Genomic DNA, 11,557 nt, shown 5'->3' on the forward strand with positions numbered 1-11,557 from the left:
CCCTATTAAAGACAATGCAAAGACATCTATTGGCTCCAGTATGCCTTAGATTACAGTACAGCCTCTTGATCAGATGGAAAAGAGAAAGAATGACACTAGGACTCAAAGAAGGGACAGGAGAAGTATGATACACATTAATTGGAAGCAGAAACACCCTCAAAAGATGCTGGAAGCAGGACTTCTGCCAAGGGGACTGCTTGGCTATAATACACAAGTTTAGGGACCCAGCTTGTGCAGCTTCTCAGCTTATCCTAGAAAGAAACCAGCTTTCTGCCATAACCTGTTAATGTGAGTTCTTTATTTGTAATTTGCAGTAGTTTTTCATACCCGAAAGAACAACTCAGTTTTGCTCTCGTGCAGAAACTCCCAACAATTTCATTGTAAGCACAGCACAGCTCACAACCTCTTATTCTCTGCTGTTGGGTCTTTTTCACTTCTTTCCTCTCTGTGATGCTGAACTGGTCCTCCCCCCACTCATGCTCATTCTTGGTCTCTGTTTCTTTGACACAGACAACAGCTGTTAACTCCACCTAAAGATCATATTTGTTTCTGTTGCAATCAAGACAGGAAAAGACCAAATGAATTCAAACACTAATTGGCTTTTGCATTCATTCAAGACATCTTCTTCTTACAGTGACAAGGTGTTTTCTCCTTGCTTTTCATCATAAGCCCTATAGTCGAGTTCAGCTGTTTTCAGATGGGGCTCATGGAGGACAATAGGGCAACTGGACAGAATAAACTTGAAAATGTAGTGTGTGATCATCCCAAAGGCAGAATCTGAGGCAAATTAAAAAAAAATGAAGAAAAGAATGTACCAAAAATGTCTTACTGTTTTTAAAAAGGAAATCTCATGATTTCACTATGTAGCATTACTATTTTAGTACTGCAGATTTTTCAAAGAGGTACTAGCTTTGTGGTCCTTCTTTAAGAACCCTTTTCCCTGGGACTAGTGCCTAAGATTGCCCTCTTGGCCTCTGAAAATCATCTTTTAAATTCACAAAGTCGTTCCCAAACAAGTGGCAGGTTACACATAGAACCTGGGAAAGTTTATCAAAGAACAGATTTTTCCTAGGTTATTTCAAAGTCTTTATCAAAATGAAAACTGCAAAGACGCATAACCACGATCCACAAATAACCATGTCATCTAAAGTCCATCTGCTCTCACAATGCATAATGAGGGAGTTTGAGGACTGTGAGCACAGATTATATAAGGAGATGCTTTGGGTTGTGATGGCTTTTCCTTCTAAAAATGTTCTAAATTTGATTCACTAGCGGCACGGACAAAAAAAAGATTTTGGTTCAGAAGGAAACTGTTTGATCCAAATATTTAATTTTTGCTTCAAAGGTTTCTGAAAATATAATTAAGTAAACTATAAAATGGAAAATTTGAGTCCTGAATCTAAAAAGTTTCAGCTAGAAAATGCTAACATTGCATGACTGCATTTGTTTGGAATTTGGGGGATGATATAACTAAAACAGTTGGTTGAAATTGGCTTTAGCTTGTAAGACATTACAAATTTCCCAGATTATAACATTTTGGCTAAAATTATCAGATGATAAATAATGGGAGGACCTTACTCTGAGGAAGTAATGTGCTGTCAGAACCAGGATTTTAGCATTACCACATACTGATCTGCAATGGCAGTTTACTAGGTGATTCTATCAATGATACTCACGGACCTCTGAGCTGAAAGGCGGAGTGAGTACAGCAAGAAATAAGTCATGGTTAGCCTCTAGTATATTATTGGCCAGTGTAAAGTCATACCTCAACAAATCTGTATGTGCCACTTGGCAGGAAAATACCAAACACATTTGTGATGCCACAGAAATAAAGTATAATAATTAAAACAATGGTTCTTTCTCCTCAACATTTTCTTTAGGTCTGTGTCTTCCTCAAAATGAATCCTAGGCAGGTAATTTATCACCTATCCACATGACATTTATGCAACATATTTAATACAGTTGCAGTTCATACTTTAAATTCAAACATAACATCAATCCAACAATTTTTGGCAAATAAAAGGCAGCAATGGAGTGTTAGGAATTCAAGGAGACTCCAATCTAATTTAAATGGTGTTGCTCTCAAAAGCTGGCAGCAAGGAGTGCATCTTTTTTTAATGTTTCTGTTAGAAGCTGATGTTTATGATCCTTCTCAGCTTGGCAAGAAAAACACTTTTCTAAACATTTACATTTCACATTCTTTGGGACTGTTGAAAAATGTTGGCTTGCAGTTCCCCATATTGCAGAGAGGTTGTGAGGAATGTTATAGTAGTATGTTAATAGCCATGTACTTTTCTTGTTCTTTGATTTACTGTGTGGTAGTTTTTAAGTTAGCTGTGTCCTTAATGTTGTCTGTCCTGATTTTAGTTTCTCGAACAACATGAGCCTAGGTTTATTTTTCTAGCTAATAAAAATAAAGTCAAATCATTTATTAATAAAACTTTGTACTAACGTTATGGTCACCATTTGGAGATGTTCCCATTTGAATATAGTCACTACACAGCGCTGTAAAACTCCGCAGCAGAATAGGAAAACGAACATTTTTCAAGAGATGCAGTCGGGGAAGAAGGGGCTGCCATCGTTCTGTCTGTCTGTCCAAAGCAAGGGAGCGATGCTCTGGTTTGCCTACGAGTGCCTGTAATGTACAGACAACAACAACGGAACTACTAATGCAATGCAGAACCCCTTGTCAGTCACTTTGGCTTCAAGGTAACTACTCCTATGAGTAACTGCTGTGTTTGAGTTAGACTTCAGTGATCTGGCAGCTGTGCAGCACACATCACAGGCCCCAGCGCACAACTCTTACTCTGGTGGCCTCTCACAAATTGTGCCATTAAAGGCAGCCGGGCTGACGGCTGGAACCTGCTGACCCACTCCCCTGCACGCAGATTTCCCAGTCTGACCCAGCCGAATAGCATCAGGGAAAAAATATTAGCATTGGCTTTATTCTTCAGCGAGAGCAATGTTTTCAAAGCAACGTCTTGAAAGTACAATTAAATCATAGATTAGAGATGCATAGATGTATTCAATGTGTTCCCCATTCCACAAATCACTTAAGGATAAGTATGAATCTTACTGCTATAGTTAAACGAATCACTGCATGAGGACTGATGTATGGGATCCGATGAAGTTCTAAGCATTGCCAGCTCCCAGGAAGGTCACTGAAAGTTGATGGTACCTAAGAATTACAGGACTGGATAAATACAAGAATGTACCTGCACAAATAATTCTGTGTATGCAAATAATCTCGCTGTAGCGTTGACATCAGTGGGAGTCCCCAGGTTGGGCTGCTTTTGTGGCTAAGTTCACCCATAGTCTGAGGAGGTGCAGAATCAGGCCTGGTGGCACATGCTGGATGCCTGTGTACTAGCATTTTGATTCAGTTTACCCAGGTGTATATAGTCTCTGTCAAGGTATATGTAAGCCACAATCACAATGGCATCAAGTCAGCTGCTTCAGGTCTGGGCCATTTGGCTGTCAGGATGTGAGGATGCCAGGTTTATTGAAGCAGCTTGTTCTGTGGCACTGGAGCAAGAATAAAATTTGCTGTATGCCTGCTGGTAGTAGCAGTAGAGAACTCAAGGCAAGGGAATTTTACAACCTGTGAATAAATACGCTACTGAAAAATTGTAGGTGCAAAGTCTACATTGCTACTTGTAATTAGGCAATAATACAAACAGACTGTACACACATAATGCCCTTCATTAGAGGAAATCAGATAACTTACATAATTTTATTAAACTCTCACAGCATGATGAGACTCTCTGCAGAAGCCATAAACTACCTTGTCTTGGTCGCAGTGGTAGCCTCGTTGTAGCAACAGTGAGCTCACACGAGCTGCAAAGTCCAGCCCTTGAAGAATACCTCTGCACAGCCATGAGAGCGCTACTTTAAAAGTGCTTGAGATGTCTACATTACACTCAGCCAGTTGCAACAGTGACCTCAGTGTATGCCTCCTTCTAATTATTTCCAGTGTACTGAAGCATCAAGGGCCAGATTCAAAATATATCTATTTAGGCTGCTATGACTGCAGATAGACATTTCAGAAAATTTTTCCAGCTGCTTAAATGCCAAATTTCCACTGCATTTTTCAGGGCCCTGTAAAGGTACATGATGTAATTTAAAAAGCAAAGTCTGACTTTCAAAAGTAACAAAGAGCTTGTCTACATGTGGAGTTGTTCCTGGTGCACTGTCTTGAGACAGGAATTATTTTACCACAGAAATACTGTAATTTTCTAGCTGCTGCTATTGCTATGTCCTTTCCAGCTGCTTTTGCTGGCAATGCACATCCTCTCAGCTAGCTGCTGTCTCAGTGAAGTCACAGTGCCATGGCCACCAGCTTGGGCCTTGTGGCTACTGGCACGGTGAAGTCACTGAAGCACAGTGACCACTCTGGCAGCTCCCTGCGCTCTAAGTTAGCTGAGGGCTTATGTTGTTCAGGGAGGTACTTTTATTCAGTAGGATAAAAGCTGGGTTTTTCTGCCTTACATCAAACTTGTTTGGAAATATTTTCAAATCATGGAAACAAAAGACAATGTCTCTTGATAAAACTTTTTAGTGTAATTCTATGCAAGAACACTCTTATTTCAGAATAAAGAATGACCACACAAAGACTTTCTCAAAACTAACTGTCTGTCAGCCTTTAGAAAATGGAAGTCCCATTTTAAAGTTAAAGGCACTTCGAAAAAATCACATTTTTATTTAGCTTGTTGTTTCCATTGTGACCATCCCCCAGAGCAAGCACCCAAAATCTAAATAAAGCCAGGGGAAGCTCAAGGTACTCAATGACTGTTGTCTCGTTTCAAGGCAAGCACCCAAAATCCAAATAAAGAAAGCAGAAGCTCAAGGCACTCAGTGACTGTTGCCTCATTTCAAGGCAGACATCAAAAATGAAGTATCTGATATCTCTGAATGGCTTTGAAAATTTTGGCCTACATGACTGTGACAGATGATAAAGATGAGGAACTGGAACACACCAGAGCAACTTGTTATCAATACGTAATCTATATTCATAATGTAGCATATATAGGTCTCAATAGAAAACTGATAATATATCATGAATCATAAACTTAATAGAATCTGTGTATAACCAGTGCCTTGAATAACACTAATAACTGTATAAACAAAGGGAGCAGTTCAGAGTGGGTCAAAAGCAACAGCCAGCAGGCGGGATAGGAAGAAGGGAGAAATAATCAATAATAAGGCACCTAACACACAGGAAGGGCCATCAGGTACATTTACAGAGGTCAAACACCTTCTGGTCAGTTAGGTCTAAATCGAGAGAAACCACTGGTAATATCCATTGCTGCTGGCTTTGGTAAAAGCCGATTAGAGATACATCTGTATTATAAAACCTAACGTCTAAAGAATATAAGCATGGAGAACTTCAAGGAGTTGTCCAGAGAGAGGTGGAGCATGATGTACGTTCAGGACTGGGAGTGATAGATCTCAGTGCCTGAGAGTGCAGAAAATCTTTGAGCTTCCAGGGAAGACGCCCTAAAATGCTGGGCCCTTGTTAAATTTAAGCCAGAACTGACATAATGTTAATTTTTTTGTATACTTCCTCCCAGTCTAGTATCTAAGTGTTCAATTTTAATTGTTACTAAATAAACATCTGTTTTACTGCCAAGCTGACCTAATGTTGGGGATATGGTAAATCAGCAAAACTGTGGTGTCACAATTCTGTGGAGACCAGAGATCGAATGAAGAGCTACGTGTGGGTGACACTGAGAACCTATACCTCGGCACAGCTTCATGAGATTCTGCAAGGGGGAGTGTTTTCTGCCAGGCTGCAAAGAACCAGTGTAGGGGCTGGGACTGCCAAGTGCCAAGTTTGCAAAGGCGGTTTCCTTACTAGGCACAAACAGCACCCTTTCTGCAAGGAATAGAGAGACTCCCCATAGCTGCCCTAAGCCATGGTGCTCTACCACGAGTAGACCAAAGTCATACCACGGGTTAGTGACAAAGCTGAAAAGAATCCAGATTGCCAGCTTCCTGTCCTAAATACCAAATGTAGTCCTGCCTTCTCCTCTAGGATAAAAGCATAAGGAAAAATGTTTTAAAGTTTTCAAGAAGCAGTGTGGATTTTGCTGTGTAAAGGAGGAAACATTATCAAAGGATCAGAAAATTCCACAAAGCAACACAACAGCTACTATTGCAAAACTCTGGGGGATCTCTTCTGTGGTATACAGCTATTTAGCAACTCAGAATCACAGCAATATTTCTTCGTCCTCCGCAGTCATAAATTCTTTTTCCTGTTATGGATAAGTTCAGTAAGCTCAATTCATTTGGCTTCACTGAGAGCCAGATCTTGCCTAAAATTCAACATTTTTATTGTCTGTTCCATACAACATTTATGCTGTGTTTATCAGGTTCATTTCTTTTTTCCTTAGAAGTTAATCACAATGCCATTAGCAATGCTTTAATGTCATGAGAATCACACTCTGTAGGGTGCATCCTATGACTGCCTCAAAAATCTCTCCCTGTGGATATTTTGTCTCTGTGAAACAGTCTGGTTCCAACTATTCATCTTTGCCAAGAAGCACAATGTTACCAATTACTCCTACAGTGGAAAATAAATCAGAACAATCATTTGTTTTCTTGCAGTTGGTTGTACACAGCCTTCATCAGAAGTTTAGCTACGGATTAGAGAAATTTCCTTTCAGCTTCCCAGCTTCTTCAGTTTGTGCAGGTTTCATGATATGCCTATGCATTAGATGAATTATTTTACCTGGGAGGTAGGAATTGTTCCAAGTTCATACCTGTTCAAGATAAAATTCAGTTTTATGCAGGAGACTGGCATAAAGCCTATCTACCATAAATCTCCAGCATCGTTCTGTAGAGTATGGAAGAGTTAACAGTGATCCAGTAAAAGGAATCAAGAATTTGAAGGTGGTTTTGTGGAGAGACAGGATCTGTCATTAGTGAAAAGAAATTAGGTGAAATTACTGAAAGAACATTTCTGATCATGCAATCAAGGAAACAGTGCAAAACTCCAGGGCACAGAGGGATCTGTGGGTACTACTTTGGGGAGGAGACAGTTCAGATACATTTTCACATAAGGGTATATCAAAATCCAGTGCCTGAGTTGAGAAGCCCAAACATTTATATTAAAAATACAATCAGTTCATATTCATGGATTGGGACATTAGTAGCTTCAGGACTTAGCTTTCATATTCTGCTTAAACATGCAATCCATAAGAATAATTTATATGTGCCATTACCTCAAAGGTATCAGAAATCACAGCAGATGCACACTCAGATTATACAAACAGTTACCTTTCTATGTCTGCAGCTGTGAAAATCTGGTCTTAAAGATTTTCTGCAGTTTACTTTGGCTTCGCACATTAATTAAAGAGGTGTTGTCCGAGGTGCTGAGTCCTCTTCAGGTCATTGTGAAGGCAAAGGAGTTGCAGGTGCTCCATGCCACTGAAAATCACATCACTGACTTAATCATCAACAAAGTCTTATTACCAAGATTTGTAGCTGGTATCCAATGAAATCTGAGATAGCAATTATACTCCTAAGCAACCAGTAATACCAGTTTTTCTACAAAATTAATAAATGCAGACGCTAACTGTTCTAAATTCACTTAATAAACAAGTCACCCAGGAAGATTTGTGGTTTTCATTAAAACAGAATATAAATAGGAAAGGAAATGTAAGACCTGATACTTAGCATCCAGCAGACCCCAAAATGTGCCCAAGCTTTTGCAGAGATCGCTAAGTGTGTGATGTGAGTAGTTAGCAAACCGTCAACATTGTCTTTCAATCATTATAAAATACACTACAATGCTTTCTAAGTTCTATAAAATACACTATAATGCAGCCCATTAGTGACTACTAAAGCAACTCCAGCTGATAGGCTAGATCCTGCGTGAAACAAGGCGGAGTAAAGCAGGCAGCGCCAAGCGGCACGGAGGCACAAGGGACTCAGAAGCTCCAAGGATGCAATGCTATTCACAGTTAGTAAAAGAAGTGAAACTGGCAGGGAAGAACATTGCCAAATGCCTCATTAACATAGTGGTAGTGAGTCTTGATATATGTCCAGTGCTTGTTCATGCTCAGATGTGTTTTTGAGGCTAAGTGAGCAGAGGAACTTAAGATTCGTTTCCATTCAGTGTAAGATACCGTGTTTTGCTCTACATTTTAGTAATGTTTCCATTCTTGCCTTATCCTCAGGACAACAGCTTGCTGTCCTCTGCTAGCCAGATCAAACCCTAAGCAAGACTTCTTGGCGTTTCTGATATTCCTGGGCTGGTGAAGGCTTTTAAAAACCTCTAACTCTAAATATCAGCCTGATCCTGACAAGGCAATGGAGATTGAATGTTAATGGTTGTTAGAAGTACAATGAAAGAGAATGATTCCCGAACTGCCCAACTTCTCAGCAACCTTTTGTATCTGAAATCTGCAGCATGCACCAGGGGCCTCAGAGAAGGAGGATATTTCAGTATTCTGCACTTATTTTCAATATTAAAACAGAACTGACCCCAGTGAATTTCAATGTTACTACATGTACGAATACTAAGATAACCACATCTCCTCTTTCTCAGGCAATGACAGCCCTGCTTTGGAAGTTGTCTTGACCTGGCCTTTCCATTTCCATCTGCCTATGTTTTGGATATAATGGTAGGATTTTCTAGGCTGCTCAGTGCTGAACAAACCATGCTTCTACAGAAGTCCTGGCTGCAGGAGACAAAGACCAATTGCACTGGGAAGTCTACCCAGATCTAAATGTGAGAATGGAAATAGGCGTCAGTACCTGCATTGTGTGTTTGTGTTCAAATTCTCCCTTCCTGCAGTTTCAAGATTTTTCATATTGAAACCAGTGTCAGATTACAAACTTGAGGTATCTACCAAATAATTAGGCATCATCTTGATAATGAATTATGGATTTACAACAAGCCTCAGAGGCTGAGAAAGTTTGAAAAATTATGTATTTGCCTCAGAAAATAAAGGAAAAAGGAAAAGGACACATAATGAGAATATAATCTACTGTACGGCAGGTATAATATCTTAGCAAAAGTAACTCAAAAGGTAGACTGTGTTCTGAATCTTGACCATGAGTAAAATTTTCCCAGCCTTCATCGGTGGCCTAGACATGTATCATCTTCTGCATTCCTCAGCAGACTCTCAGGAAGCAGCTGTAAAGCACAACCACAGTTCCCAGCCATGAAGCCATCACGTGGTACCTGCCTAGTCAGGCAGAGTCCAAGCGATGACACTGCTCTGCACTTCTGTGTGGACAGCAGTAAAAAATACCTAGCTGACCTCCATAAAAATTAATCAAGTGGCCCTGCTCAAAGCATCATGCGTCTTCCTGGAGTTATGCATTGGAAAGGACTCTCTGAGTCATCCTCCTAAATCTGCATATCCCTTTGCATCTTGGCATGAACAGCCAAGAGCCACTGGAGCCAGCTAGAAAAGCCTCATGTTTGTGCTCTCCCATGCAAATACCTCTTCTCCCTATATATTAGTTACTGTGTGTGGGTTTTCTCTCTCACTCTCTCTTGCCATATGTGTGGGAGTTGATGGCATCAACTTTATGAAATCTCAACGCATGCCAAGAACAGCTGGAGAAGTTGAAACAAGTTCTGGGTGAGGTGAGTTTCATGGGCTGGGCAGGACTGAAATTAGCAGAGGCACGGTGGCTGCTTGCCATCCGGGGAGTATCACCTGGAACATGTGCGCTTTGCTTGCTCCAAGAACAGATTCCCCATGGAAAAAAGGATTTGATTTGATTTAGATAATGATGATGACAGAGATAGCTGAATTAGAAGAATCTGTTCACCAGGAGAGACCATCTCTGCACCTCTTCCGTGACTAGTTCATTATGTAAATATAAAAATTTCATCATGAGTCTGAGGTAATTAATATCTTCAGCCAGCATGTAGCACTCTTCATCTTCAAAATGCTTTACTAGCATTAATAATTAATCTCCACAACACCCTTGGAAACTTATCATCGTAACCGATGGGTAAACTAAGGCACAAAGATTCAAGGTATCTCAGTTGCCAGTGGCAGTACTCCTGTGTCCCAGTCTGGTGCTCAGTATGTTACAGCATGTGGCCAAGCTCCCTGATAGGCTTTACGATAAGAAGGAACAAACCAAAAGGGCATTGCAGGACAAATGAAATGAAACTCCCTTCAGATTGTGCACAGAGCAGAACCTGTTAATCCCTGGCTGCTCCCTACAGGTCCTCTGTGTTCTCAAATCCAGGACGTTCGCCCTCCCCTTGTAACTTCTACCAGACATAGACGTTGCTAACAGGCATCCAATGGTATTCCCAACATGATAGATACCCTCTGTTAGTTATAGATACACACCCTATAGATAGACACCCTAGTGTTAGTTACAAATCAGCCCATTTAATAATTCGCATTTGCTTTTGAAGCTATTTAAACATCTGTCTGTATCTCAGAAGATTTTCCAGCTTCTGCCTCTATCTGTTACATTGGAACATTTGAGTCTGGTTCAAAGTTTGGTCTTAAATTGTTGATTTTCTATAATCAAGTCCTGTTCAAGCTGGTAAATGCAGCTTTTACATTATCATTTTCTGTCATTTTTTCCAGCTAGACATCTGCACTGGGTCATATATTATTGCTTGGTAAATTATTCCCAGACAAACCTGGAGAGGATTGTCATAGATTGGCATAGTTCCCTGCCCAATTCAGAAAATGAAACTTCAGTGAAGCCTACTGAAGACAGAAACAAACACAGCACATCTGAAAGAAAAGTTTGCTAGTCTTTAAACTTCATCTGTCAAATGTGGCAGGCTGTCATTAAAACAATTAACTTAATCAAAAATCCCTTTTCTCTTATTTCTGCCTAGTCAGGTGAATATTAAACACTAGATTTTCCAGGGGCACAGGGAAAAAGAGGAAATCAGCTTCTATGTTTTCATTCAAACATGTATGCTGGAGCAAGTACAGATTTGCCTTCATACACCGAAAGTATGCATGTAATTACTATGACTGCACAGGTAGTCATAAGACTTGTATATATGACTGGCAACCTGCATGTCAAATGGGTGGTTGTCTTAACAGTGACTGCTCGTGCATGCAACCCTGGCATTTAAGCATACAGGAACACGCATTTTTCTAGTAAATAGGGTTTCTGAGAGCTGCTGTTCTGCTAACCCCACGCTTCCCAGGAGGCCCAGGACCTGCTGGGACAATACTTCTCCTTCACCATACTGACCCTTTGCACCTGCCTGATGGTTTACAGTAAACTGGTTGGTTGTAATGTCTTAACTCCTAGCATCACCACCATGGGTACAAGTGCAATTCTCTCACTACTCCCAAACCTCTTTTGTCTTTTCTCAAAGTGGAGGAGGAAAAGAAAAACCCTAGCTCCTTTGAGGTGGGAGCTTACCCCATGGGGGAGGAGAGGGAAGCTGACCTTCAGTGCATTTACTGATCGTATTTATTTTTAAAGGCACTTAGCCATACGTCTCAGCCTATGGCTCTGCTTCCTGCAGACACACCCTGCTTGTGGCTGTGAAGGTACTCCCTAAGCACTAGTAACACCCAGCGTTTATATAGGGCTTTTCATCTTC

The 11,557-nt window shown here is 40.5% G+C and overlaps 1 long non-coding RNA gene across 1 annotated transcript; it reads right to left on the reverse strand.

The window, feature by feature from the left end:
* Positions 1 to 283: 283 nt before the first annotated feature.
* Positions 284 to 7,850, reverse strand: LOC135330118 (uncharacterized). The gene is made up of 2 exons (XR_010391900.1): positions 7,279 to 7,850; positions 284 to 777 (listed from the first exon to the last, which is right to left on the reverse strand). It is a non-coding gene; the product is annotated as an uncharacterized LOC135330118 (long non-coding RNA).
* Positions 7,851 to 11,557: the final 3,707 nt, after the last annotated feature.

Source organism: Dromaius novaehollandiae, chromosome 16, assembly GCF_036370855.1.
Source record: "Dromaius novaehollandiae isolate bDroNov1 chromosome 16, bDroNov1.hap1, whole genome shotgun sequence".
Lineage (NCBI taxonomy): Eukaryota > Metazoa > Chordata > Aves > Casuariiformes > Dromaiidae > Dromaius > Dromaius novaehollandiae.